We start from the raw sequence: 12,741 nt of genomic DNA, 5'->3' as shown, positions 1-12,741 counted from the left end.
CGAAATGTCAGGCTAGTCTGTCTGCAGCTTCATAAGCTATGAGCCCACAGCTTGGCCACATAAAGTTGGTGTCTTAGTCTCCGTTTTGTGCTGCTATAACAGAAAACCTGAGACTGGATAATTTATAAAGAACAGGAATTTATTCTCTCACAGACACTGTGGCTGGGAAGTGCAAGATGAAGATGCTGGCAGATTAGGGCCTGATTTCTCTGCTTCCATGCTGGGTCCTTGAATGCTGCATCATCCAGATGGGATGAATGCCATGTCTTGACATGGCAAAAGGAGAGAATCCACCTCTGCAAGCCCCCTTTATGGTAGCATTAATCTATTCGTGAGGGCAGAACCCTTATGACCTAAACACCTCTCAAAAGGTCCCACCTCCCAACACTGTTGCATTAGGGGTGATTACGTTTCCAACATATGAATTTTAAGGGACACATTCAGACCATAGCAGCTGGGAAGTGAGGTGGAGGGAACAGAGGGAGGCAGGTTCGGAACGCAGTAGACCTTAGGCCTTCGGGGATTTGATGATTTCATCTACTCACGCCATATCTTAAGCAGTTCAGCCAGTGAGCTAGTGCAGCATACATAGCTGCACATGGCTTTGTTGTTGTCAATGTTAGAAGTTTCATGCCAATTAAAGAGTGGAATAATAAAATCAGTGGTGGCTGTACTCTCCGTGGTAAACAAGTCTGTTTGTTACGTGCTTTAGACAGCAACAAGAAACCCCAATTCAAGCAATTGCTTCCGGTGTTCAAATCAGTATACAATTACTCATCAGAGGGGTTTCCCTCAGCTTTGGGTGGTGGCCGCTGCCAGACTTCAGCTTCCAGTCCGTGGAGGCCAAGGCAGCGTAGACAGCGGCCCTGGCACCCAGCGCCCCGCCGCCCGCAAGCCTCGCGCCTGTCCGCCGCGCCCCAAGCCTGCTGCTTCCGGTCTCAGCGCCTGCCGCCTCCGCTGCGGCCCAGCAAGCGGCCCAGATGCAGGCCATCAAGGGTGTGTTGGTGGGAGACGGAGCTGTAGGTAAAACTTGCCTACCGATCAGTTACACAATCAATGCATTTCCTGGAGAATATATCCCTACTGCCTTTGACAATTATTCTGCCAATGTTATGGTAGATGGAAAACCGGTGAATCTGGGCTTATGGAATACAGCTGGACAAGAAGATTAAGACAGATTACGCCCCCTATCCTATCTGCAAGCAGATGTGTTCTTAATTTGCTTTTCGCTTGTGAGTCCTGCATCATTTGAAAATGTCCGTGCAAAGTGGTATCCTGAGGTGCGGCACCACTGTCCCAACACTCCCATCATCCTAGTGGGAACTAAACTTGATCTTAGGGATGATAAAGACAAGATCGAGAAACTGAAGGAGAAGAAGCTGACTCCCATCACCTATCTGCAGGGTCTAGCCATGGCTAAGGAGATTAGTGCTGTAAAATACCTGGAATGCTTGGCGCTCACACAGCGAGGCCTCAAGACAGTGTTTGACGAAGCGATCCGAGCTGTCCTCTGCCCACCTCCCGTGAAGAAAAGGAAGAGAAAATGCCTGCAGTTGTAAATGTCTGAGCCCCTCGTTCTTGGTCCTGTCCCTTGGAATCTTTGTTCGCTTTGCTCAAAAAAAGGTGGAGCCTTTGCACTCAATGCCAACTTTTTGTTATAGATTAATTTTTCCATAAAGCCATTTTGAATCAATCAGTACCTTTTAGGTTTTGTTTGTTCTAAATGTAAGAGTTCAGACTCACATTCTATTAAAATTTAGCCCTAAAATGGAAAAAAAATTACTAATCGGAGGAAAACCAGAACTTTAATTTCCTTCAAAAAGGCCTGAAGAGGCCAGGTCGGTGGCTCATGCCTGTAATCCAGCACTTTGGGAGGCCAGGCCTGCAGATTGCCTGAGCTCAAGAGTTCAAGACAAGCCTGGGCAACAAGGTGAAACTCCGTCTCAACTAAAATACAAAAAATTAGCCAGACGTGGCTGCGTGCGCCTGTACTCCCAGCTATTCAGGAGGTTGAGGCTGCAGAAGCGCTTGAACCCAGGAGGCAGAGGTTGCAGTGAGCCAAGATTGTGCCACTGCACTCCAGCTCAGGCAACAGAAAAAAAAAATCCTGAGGAACACAAATATGACAACAGAAATGAAAGTGGCGATCTTAAATCTGAGGGTTCCCAATGGTCTCCAGATCTAACCCAGGAGAATGTTAGGGGTCTACTAACATTAATATTCTGGCCTTATCTCAAGACCTCAGCCTCCCCAGTGTGAGCAGTGCCTTGGTCTCTGGCTTTCTTCTCCTCAAGTATTTCTACCTACAACCTATTTGCTGCCAGTGTCCAGCCTGAGAGCATCTTGGCGTCTATCATTTTCACCATGCAATATCAAGTGTTATTCACAAAAGAGCTCGTAGACTGGATAATACAAAATGTTAGCATCACAAAGCAGTCAGAATTGCTTGCTATTTTCATAATCCTGCCTGCATGTGACTCTCGTAGGAACTGTAGTTTGAGATTCTAGAATGTGAGGACAAATTCTAAGTGGGCTCAGATTTCATTTTGTTCCCAGAATCACATACCATTAGAAGGGACCTTAGCGATAATCTAGTTCCATTTCCACTCTTTCATATTATAAATGAAGAAACTGAAACTCAGAGAGGGGAATTGACTTGCCTAAGAACTGACAGAAAAGGTACTAGAACCAAAGGCTTTCAGTGTCATGTTTAGCGAATTTTATGGCATTCTTCTTGGTTCTAAGAAGGCCTATGTGTTTTAAGATATCACGGACAAACAGCGAACATCATGTCTCCATTCAGTGAATACTTTGACCTCAAACCAGTCAAATAAAGATTTTTTTTTTTAATTATACTTTAAGTTCTGGGCTATATGTGCAGAACGTGCAGGTTTGTTACGTAGGTATACACGTGCCATGGTGGTTTGCTGCACCCATCAACTCGTTATCTATATTAGGTATTTCTCCTAATGCTATCCCTCCCCTAGCCCTCCACCCCCCGACAGGCCCCAGTGTGTGATGTTCCCCTCCTTGCGTCCATGTGTTCTCATTGTTCAACTCCCACTTATTAGTGAGAACATGGGGTGTTTGGTTTTCTGTTCCTGTGTTAGTTTGCTGAGAATGATGGTTTCCAGCTTCATCCATGGCCCTGCAAAGGACATGAACTCATCCTTTTTTATGGCTGCATAGTATTCCAAGGTGTATATGTGCCACATTTTCTTTATTCAGTCGATCATTGATGGGCATTTGGGTTGGCTCCAAGTCTTTGCTATTGTGAATAGTGCTGCAATAAACATACATGTGCATGTGTCTTTACAGTAGAAAGATTTATAATCCTTTGGGTATATACCCAGTAATGGGATTGCTGGGTCAAATGGTATTTCTGGCTCTAGATCCTTGAGGAATTGCTACACTGTCTTCCACAATGGTTGAACTAATTTACACTCCCACCAACAGTGTAAAAGCATTCCTATTTCTCCACATCCTCTCCAGCATCTGTTGTTTCCTGACTTTTTAATGATCGCCATTCTAACTGGTGTAAGATGGTATCTCATTGTGGTTTTGATTTGCATTTCTCTAATGACCAGTGATGATGAGCTTTTTTTCGTATGTTTGTTGGCCACATAAATGTCTTCTTTTGAGAAGTGCCTGTTTATATCGTTCACCCACTTTTTGATGGGGTTGTTTGTTTTTTTCTTGTAAATTTGTTTAAGTTCCTTGTAGATTCTGGATATTAGCCCTTTGTCAGATGGATACATTGCAAAAATTTTCTCCCATTCTGTAGGTTGCCCATTCACTCTGATGATAGCGTCTTTTGCTGTGCAGAAGCTCTTTAGTTGAATTAGATCCCATTTGTCAATTTTGGCTTTTGTTGCCATTGCTTTGGGTTTTAGTCATGAAGTCTTTGCCGATGCCTATGTCCTGAATGGTATTGCCTAGGTTTTCTTCTAGGGTTTTTAATGGATGTAGGTCTTACATTTAAGTCTTTAATCCATCTTGAGTTAATTTTTGTATAAGGTGTAAGGAAGGGGTCCAGTTTCAGTTTTCTGCACATGGCTAGCCAGTTTTCCCAACACCATTTATGAAATAGGGAATCATTTCCCCATTGCTTGTTTGTGTCAGGTTTGTCAAAGATCAGATGGTTGTAGATATGTGGTGTTATTTCTGAGGCCTCTGTTCTGCTCCATTGGTCTATATATCTGTTTTGGTACCAGTACCATGCCGTTTTGGTTACTGTAGCCTTGTAGTATAGTTTGAAGTCAGATAGCCTCCAGCTTTGTTCTTTTTGCTTAGGATTGTCTTGGCTATATGGGCTCTTTTTTGGTTCCATATGAAATTAAAAGTAGTTTTTTATAATTCTGTGAAGAAAGTCAATGGTAGCTTGATGGGAATAGCATTGAATCTATAAATTACTTTGGGCAGTACGGCCATTTTCACGATATTGATTCTTCCTATTCATGAGCATGGAAAGTTTTTCCATTTGTTTGTGTCCTCTCTTATTTCCTTGAGGAGTGGTTTGTAGTTCTCCTTGAAGAGGTCCTTCATATCCCTTGTAAGTTGTATTCCTAGGTGTTCTATTCTCTTTGTAGTGATTGTGAATGGGAGTTCACTCATGATTTAGCTCTCTGTTTCTCTATTATTGGTGTATAGGAATGCTTGTGATTTTTGCACATTGATTTTGTATCCTGAGAGTTTGCTGAAGTTGCTTATCAGCTTAACAAGATTTTGGGCTGAGACGATTGAGTTTTCTTTTTTTTCTTTTTTATTTCTCTTTTTTTTCTTTTTTGAGATGGAGTTTCGCTGTGTCACCCAGACTGGAGTGCAGTGGCGTGATCTCAGCTCACTGCAACCTCTGCCTCCCAGGTTCAAGTGATTCTCCTGCCTCCTGAGTAGCTGGTATTACAGGCACCCGCCATCACACCCAGCTAATTTTCATATTTTTAGTAGAGATGGGGTTTCACCAGTTTGGCCAGGCTGGTCTCGAACTCCTGACCTCAGATGATCCACCCGCCTCTGCCTTCCAAAGTGCTGGGATTACAGGTGTGAGCCACCACGCCCGACCAATGATTGGGTTTTCTAAATATACAATCATGTTATCTGCAAACAGAGACAATTTGACTTCCTCTCTTCCTATTTGAATACCCTTTATTTCTTTCTCTTGCCTGATTGCCCTGGCCAGAACTTTCCATACTATGTTGAATAGGAGTGGTGAGAGAGGTCATCCTTGTCTTATGCCAGTTTTCAAAGGGAATGCTTCCAGCTTTCGCTCATTCAGTATATTGGCTGTGGGTTTGTCATAAATAGTTCATTATTTTGAGATACGTTCCATCAATACCTAGCTTATTGGGAGTTTTCAGAATGAAGGGGTGTTGAATTTTATCAAAGGCCTTTTCTGCATCTGTTGAGATAATCGTGTGGTTTTTGTCATTGGTTTTGTTTATGTAATGAATTATGTTTATTGATTTGTGTATGTTGAACCAGCCTTGCATCCCAGGGATGAAGCTGACTTGACTGTGGTGGATAAGCTTTTTGATGTGCTGCTGGATTCGGTTTGCCAGTATTTTATTGAAGATTTTTGCATGGATGTTCATCAGTGATATTGGCCTGAAGTTTTCTTTTTTTGTTGTATCTCTGCCAGGTTTTGGTATCAGGATGATGCTGGCCTCATAAAATGAGTTAGGGAGGAGTCCCTCTTTTTCTATTGTTTGAAATAGTTTCAGAAGGAATGGTATCTGGTAGAAGTCAGCTGTAAATCTGTCTGGTCCTGGGCATTTTTTTGTTGGTAGGCTATTAATTACTGCCTCAATTTCAGAACTCGTTATTGGTCTATCCAGGGACTTGACTTCTTCCTGGTTTAGTCTTGGGAGGGTGTATGTGTCCAGGAATTTATCCATTTCTTCTATATTTTCTAGTTTATTTGCATAGAGGTGTTTATAGTATTCTCTGATGGTAGTTTGTATTTCTGTGTGACCAGTGGTGATCTCCCCTTTATCATTTTTTATTGTGTCTCTTTGATTCTTCTCTCTTTTCTTATTAGTCTGGCTAGTGGTCTATTTTGTTAATCTTTTCAAAAAATCAGCTCCTGGATTCATTGATTTTTTTAAAGGTTTTTCGTCTCTTTATCTCCTTCAGTTCTGCTCTGATCTTAGTTATTTCTTGTCTTCTGCTAGCTACTGAATTTGCTTCCTCTTGCTTCTCTAATTCTTTTAATTGTGATGTTAGGGTGTCGACTTTAGATCTTTCCTGCTTTCTCCTTTGGGCATTTAGTGCTATAAATTTCCCTCTAAACACTGCTTTAGCTGTGTCCCAGAGATTCTGGTACATAGTATCTTTGTTCTCATTGGTTTCAAAGAACTTATTTATTTCTGCCTTAATTTCGTTATTTACCCAGTAGTCATTCAGGAGCAGGTTATTCAGTTTCCAGGTAGTTGTGCGGTTTTGAGTGCGTTACTTAATCCTGAGGTCTAATTTGATTGCACTGTGGTCTGAGAGACTGTTTGTTACGATTTCCATTCTTTTGCATTTGCTGAGGAGAATTTTACTTCCAATTATGTGGTCAATTTTAGAATAAGTGCAATGAGATGCTGAGAAGAATGTATATTCTGTGGATTTGGGGTGGAGAGTTCTGTAGATGTCTATTAGGTCCACTTGGTCCAGAGCTGAGTTCAAATCCTGAATATCCTTGTTAATTTTCTGTCTCGTTGATCTGTCTAATATTGACAGTGGGATGTTAAAGTCTCCCACTATTATTGTGTGGGAGTCTAAGTCTCTTTGTAGGTCTCTAAGAACTTGCTTTATGAATCTGGGTGCTCCTGTATTGGGTGCACATGTATTTCGGATAGTTAGCTCTTCTTGTTGCATTGATCCCTTTACCATGGTGTAGTGCCCTTCTTTGTCTTTTTTGATCTTTATTGGTTTAAAGTCTGTTTTATCTGAGACTAGCATTGTAACCCCTGCTTTTCTTTTTTTTTTCCTTTCCATTTGCTTGGTAAATATTGCTTCATCCCTTTATTTTGAGCCTATGAGTGTCTTTGCACATGAGATGGGTCTCCTGAATACAGCACACTGATGGGTCTTGACTCTATCCTATTTGCTAGTCTGTGTCTTTTAATTGGGGCATTTTGCCCATTTACATTTAAGGTTAATATTGTTTTCCTTCTAACAGTCAGGCCCCTCTGCTGTAGGTCTGCTGGAGTTTGCTGGAGGTCTACTCCAGACCCTGTTTCCCTGGGTATCACCAGCAGAGGCTGCAGAACAGCAAAGATTGCTGCCCGTTCTTTCCTCTGGAAGCTTCATCCCAGAGGGACATGCACCAGATGCCAGCATATGAGGTGTCCGTTGACCCTTGCTGGGAGGTGTCTCCCAGACAGGATGCACGGGGGTCAGGGACCCACTTGAGGAGGCAGTCTCTCCCTTAGCAGAGCTCAAGGGCTGTGCTGGGAGATGTGCTGCTCTCTTCAGAGTCAGCAGGCAGGAAGGTTTAAGTCTGCTGAAGCTGCACCCACAGCCGCCCCTTCCCCCAGGTGCTCTGTCCCAAGGAGATGGGAGTTTTCTCTATAAGCCCCTGACTGGGGCTGTTGCCTTTCTTTCAGAGATGCCCTGCCCAGAGAGGAGGATCTAGAGAGGCAGTCTGGCTACAGCGGCTTTGCCAAGCTGTGGTGGGCTCTGCCTAGTTCAAACTTCCTGGCAGCTTTGTTTACACTGTGAGGGGAAAACCGCCTACTCAAGCCTCAGTAATGGCGGACGCCCCTCCCCCTCACCAAGTTCCAGTGTCCTAGGTCGACTTCAGACTACTGTGCTGGCAGCGAGAATTTCAAGCTAGTGGATCTTAGCTTGCTGGGCTCTCTGGGGGTGGGATCTGCTGAGCTAGACCACTTGGCTCCCTGGTTTCAGCTCCCTTTCCAGGGGAGTAAATGTTTCTGTCTCGCTGGTGCTCCAGGCACCACTGAGGTATGAAAAAAAAAACTCCTGCAGCTAGTTCAGTGCCTAAATGGCTGCCAAGTTTTGTGCTTGAAACCCAGGGCACTGGTGGTGTAGGCACCCAAGGGAATCTCCTGGTCTGCATGTTGAAGACCGTGGGAAAAGCATAGTATCTGGACCGGAATGCACCCTTCCTCATGGCACAGTCCCTCATGGCTTCCCTTGGCTATGGGGAAGGAGTTCCTAGACCCCTTGCACTTCCCTGGTGAGGTGATGCCCCACCCTGTCTTGGCTCACCCTCCATGGGTTGCACCCACTGTCTAACCAGTCCCAATAAGATGCGCTGGGTACCTCAGTTGGAAATGCAGAAATCACCTGCCTTCTGCATTGATCTCCCTGGGAGCTGCAGACCGGAGCTGTTCCTATTCGGCCATCTTGCCAGCCAGCCAAATCAAGATTTTTAAAGGCCCATTTTTCCAGTCCTGAGACACTTTTATTTTTGGGGGACTCCATGGTTGTCAAACATATCAATATGTCCTCTCTTGCTGTCTTTGTGTTTACTTTCAAGAGAAAAATGACTATTCTCATTTTCTAGATCTCCACTTGAGCCCTATTCCAATGTGATTATGCCCACCATTCCTCCATTGTCACCTCCAAATCTGGAAATAGGGTTTGAGAGTGACGAGTGTGCCCTCTGCTGACTGGATGTCTGCTCTGCAGTCATGTCCACACAACCCATACTTGCACATTTAGAGCCTCAGCTACCTGAGAGATACCTTACATGGAACCAAGGCAGGAACAAGAATTTATTTATCTCTTATAAAGACTCTTAAAATTTTATGGCAAATCAATGTCTTTGATACTTTGTATTAGTCCTTATAATGAGGAAAGACGCTATTATTAAAGAAGTTTCCAAGTTCTGATTTTCTACATATTTTTTCAGAAAACTACATTTCTAACATTTACCATCCTCCCACTCTACATAAAAAGTTAAAACATATAAACAGTGCTTTAAAATGTGGACTATAACTCAGTACAATAACAAGCTTTTAAAATAGAACTTAAAAGGAGCCCCTTCTCTGAGAGCATGAAAAGTAATTAGAAATACATTTTGAGCCCTTCCTAGATCCCTAGCTCTCCTGGGGTGTGCTTTAGGATGTGTCACTTTTCTCACACGCCTCTTCCTACCCTCCCCCCACCAGAGCTGCCTTGGGAGCTGCAAGTCTCTCATTCTCAAGCCTTTTCAGCTGGAGGCCTGGCTGCACTCTCCCAGCATTGCTTTCTGTCAGGGCCTCTCCTTTCCCACTCCCTTTCTCTCTTTCTCTCTCTCTTTCTTTCTTTCTCTTATTTCTTTCCTTCCTTCCTTTCTTTATTTCTCTTTTTTCTTTCTTCTTTCTCTTTCTTTTTTGTCTTTCTTTCCTTTCTTTCTCTTTCTTTCTTTCTCTTCCTTCCCTCCCTCCCTCCCTGCTTCCCTTCTTTCTTTCTTTCTTCCTTCCTTCCTTTTCCTTCCTTCTCTCCCTCCCTCCCTTCTTTCTTTCTCTCTCTCTCTCTTTCCTTTCTTTCGCTCTTTCTCCCTCCCTTCCTTTTTTTCTTCCTTTCCTCCTTCCTTGCTTTCTTTCTTCTTCTCTTTCTTTCCTTCCTTCCTTCCTTCTCGCTTTTTCTTTCTTTCTTTCTTTTCCTTCCTTCCTTCTTTCTTGCTGTCTTTCTCTTCCTTCCTTCCTTTGTTCTTCCTTCCCTCCCTCCCTCCTTTGTTTCTCTCTGTCTTTCTTTCCTTTCTTTCTTTCCCCCTTCCTTCCTTTCTTCCTTCCCTCCCTCCTTCCTGTCTTTCTTTCTTTCTTTCTTTTGCTTTCCCCTTTCTCTCTTTCCTTTCTTTCTTCTTTTTCTTTTTTTTTTCTTTCTTCACTGCCTGAGATCAAGAGAGGCACCTCTAAAGCTACATACAACCCCACAAAGACAGACCTTGGTGCTGACACTGATATTTGTTTGCCACCTGCAGAGAAAAGTAGATACCACTAAGGAACAAACATCAACCCATTTGAAAGTCTCCAGGAGCTCAGTCTTAGAATTAAGGCATAGATCTAGTTGGGAATGGGGCGGGATGGGGGTTGGAATCTCATGATTGTCTGCACATTCTCTTCAACCACCTGGGAGAATTGGCAAATCCACATCCTGCTTGGGATTCTGACTCAAGTGTAACTTAGTTTGATTCCTCGTGAAGGACAGGAAATGTCCCAGAGAGATTTAGAGAGATAGGGAGGGAGACAGAGAGGGAACAGGAGATGATAGGGAGGGAGGAGGGGATGCCTCAGGATTAGGTTTGAGCAAGAGAAGAAACAAAGGAAACCTTCAGACCAAGAAGGTGAAATAAGCCCAGGAAGATCCAGGAGGAAGAAGGAACATGAGAGTAGCTCCAGAATGGTGAACAAAACCTGAGTTCTTATTCAACCTGAAACACAGGAGAATAAGGGCTTGCCCCAGTCACTGCTCCAACTTACACCTTTGTTACCAGGTGGCAAACAGCGGCCACCTTTAACTCCTAGTCAAGCAGCCTGTGGTCACTTCTTCTGAACCTACTGAGGAGCCGCCCAAAAACTGTGTTAAAAAGGACAACTGTTACGATTCATGTTGACAATATTTCAAGATATGGGGCCAGTAGCCAGGTACAAATCCAGATATGTTAGGGAATGGTAGAAAAACTTGAATCCAATGTCTAACACAGATTTTTTCTTCCTAAAGCTGGAAAAGACCATAAGGGAAAGCTTAACATCATTGTTCTTGGTGAGAAAAACTTAGCCCTGGGTTGAAGAAAAGATTTTGCCGCGGGAGGTGGGAGTGGGGTTGGGCGGGTGGGTGTGTGAGGTGAAGCTGAGAGTTGGTTGCTGCTGCTCGTTTCCGGAGGGGGTGAGAAGTATTCCAGCCACAGCTCAAGGCACTCCGGGGACCGTTAGAGGGGTAGCATTCCCCAACTCCCCATCCCCACCCCCGCCCCCTCCTCCGCCCCAGGAGGACGCGCCGCTAGTAAACTTAGTGCTGTTGTTCCTTTGGGTAGAGGTTTCCTGGATTTGGCGACAATTGGCGACCTGAGGGTGGGGGGTGGGGCGCGGAGGTGTGGGCCCTGAGAGAGTGTGTGTGAGCAAACGCCCCAAGCTACTAAGAGGTGGAATTTGTCTTCTCAATTTGTGGAGATAGGCTTTAATTTTGCCCAGCGAAGTTATGCTAACCTGATCAGTTTTTAACAGATGTTCCTAAGGTGTCGCTGGGGAACTTCAGGTCCACTTTCTCCACAAATAACGTAGAGAGTGCCAGGCGCTATGAGAATCGCGAGCGTTCAAGATCTCTGGTTACTGCACTTGGGCTGGGCTTGGGTGAGGTTTTTTTGGTTGCATTCCCCCCACGGCCCCAGACCTGATCCACTGCTTCCCACCCCATCCCCTGGGCCAGGCAGGTGCCTCTGTGGTGCAAACCCCAACCCCAACAACCCCCTTCCCCGCTCTGTCTACCTGTAACCCTGGGTCCCTGGAACCCTGGACTGGTCCGCATAATGAGTGCGTTGCACGGCTCTCTGTTGATTTAATACAAGTGCACCGTGAACGCGGAAAAATAAATAGAAGGACAGAACATATAACTCTCCGTAGTGAAAAGTCTTTTCGAATAAATAAAAAGAGGCTGAGTTTTCACTGTTGAATGTAAATTCCTTTGAAGTGGAACTAATCATTTCAAGGATAGTTCACGTTGTCCTAACAACGCGGGTGAATGGCAAGAGCCCTTCTTTTTGTTAAAGATATGTTTTCTTTCTTTCAGTCAAAACTGATGATGATACCCCTTTCACGCTCTGTCCTCCAGGATCGTAAATCTCCACTCCCAGCTACCTAAATCGCACTTTCAGAAGCCAAGCCCCCGCGGGTGACCGCTTCTTAGACGGGGACCGGAGCACACCAACTTCCCTCCGCCTCCCCGGCCCCCACCCCTGGGCTCCCCGCGCCCGTCGGAACCTTTCAGGGCCCACCTCCAGACCGTAGGGGGCGCTGCGGCAGGGGGAGCGGGCCGCCTGGATTGGGGTTGCAGCTGATCCTTGGGGAGGGGGGGAAGTCTTGGGGTGCGAAGGCTGCAACTTCAAACTAAGCGGGACGCCGCGACCTCCATACTCTCTAAGGCCCCTGTCAATCTCCTGGCCCCAGGAATGTGGAAAGTGTTCACAAAGGCTGCGTGCCCCTCTCCCGCCCTTATCAGCAGCTGGTGCCCACTTATTGGGAAGAAAAGGTCATCCCGAAACAATCCCGGCTGGCCAAGCCGCTCAGATCCTAACTTTTCTCTCCCAACGGGCGCCTCCCTTAACAATCCCGAAGATCCTGTGGCCCATGACCCCCTGGCCTCCCTAGCCTGCGGCGCTGTAGCCCACCCCTTCCTCGATGCCCCGGGCCCTTGCGGCCGCCGTTTGTGATGAACAGGAGGGGAGGGCTCGGACTCGCGACCCAAGAAAGTGTACTTGTCACATGGAGCGAGAGAGAGTTGCTTCCAGTTCACCTACTCCAGGACCCAGAGGTGAGGGAAGGGGCCCAGACATCCATGAGACCCCTCTTGGGTCCAGAAACGCTAACTCTGGGGTCAAGGACATCTAGCTGGGTTCCCCCGTGCTAGGGCGAGGTGGCCTAGCCCCTCCTCGTTCTGAGTCCCCCAAAACAGAGGAAAAGCCCGCATCAAAGCAAAAGGAGAAGTTCTTCGGGCCGAACAACGAATACCGCGGGCCGTGAGCAGCGGCAAGGGTGCGCCAGCGCTGGACACGTTCTGATAGAGCGTGGTGTCGGAGCTCCCTGGAGGAAG

General features: G+C 45.6%; 1 pseudogene; it reads left to right on the top strand.

Annotated features, from left to right (window-relative positions):
* Positions 1 to 980: 980 nt before the first annotated feature.
* Positions 981 to 1,489, top strand: LOC105738104 (annotated as a pseudogene).
* The last annotated feature ends 11,252 nt before the right edge of the window (positions 1,490 to 12,741 follow it).

Source organism: Nomascus leucogenys, chromosome X, assembly GCF_006542625.1.
Source record: "Nomascus leucogenys isolate Asia chromosome X, Asia_NLE_v1, whole genome shotgun sequence".
NCBI lineage: Eukaryota > Metazoa > Chordata > Mammalia > Primates > Hylobatidae > Nomascus > Nomascus leucogenys.
Note: the sequence above shows the minus strand (reverse complement) of the source record. Positions and strands in the feature narration are given on the sequence as shown.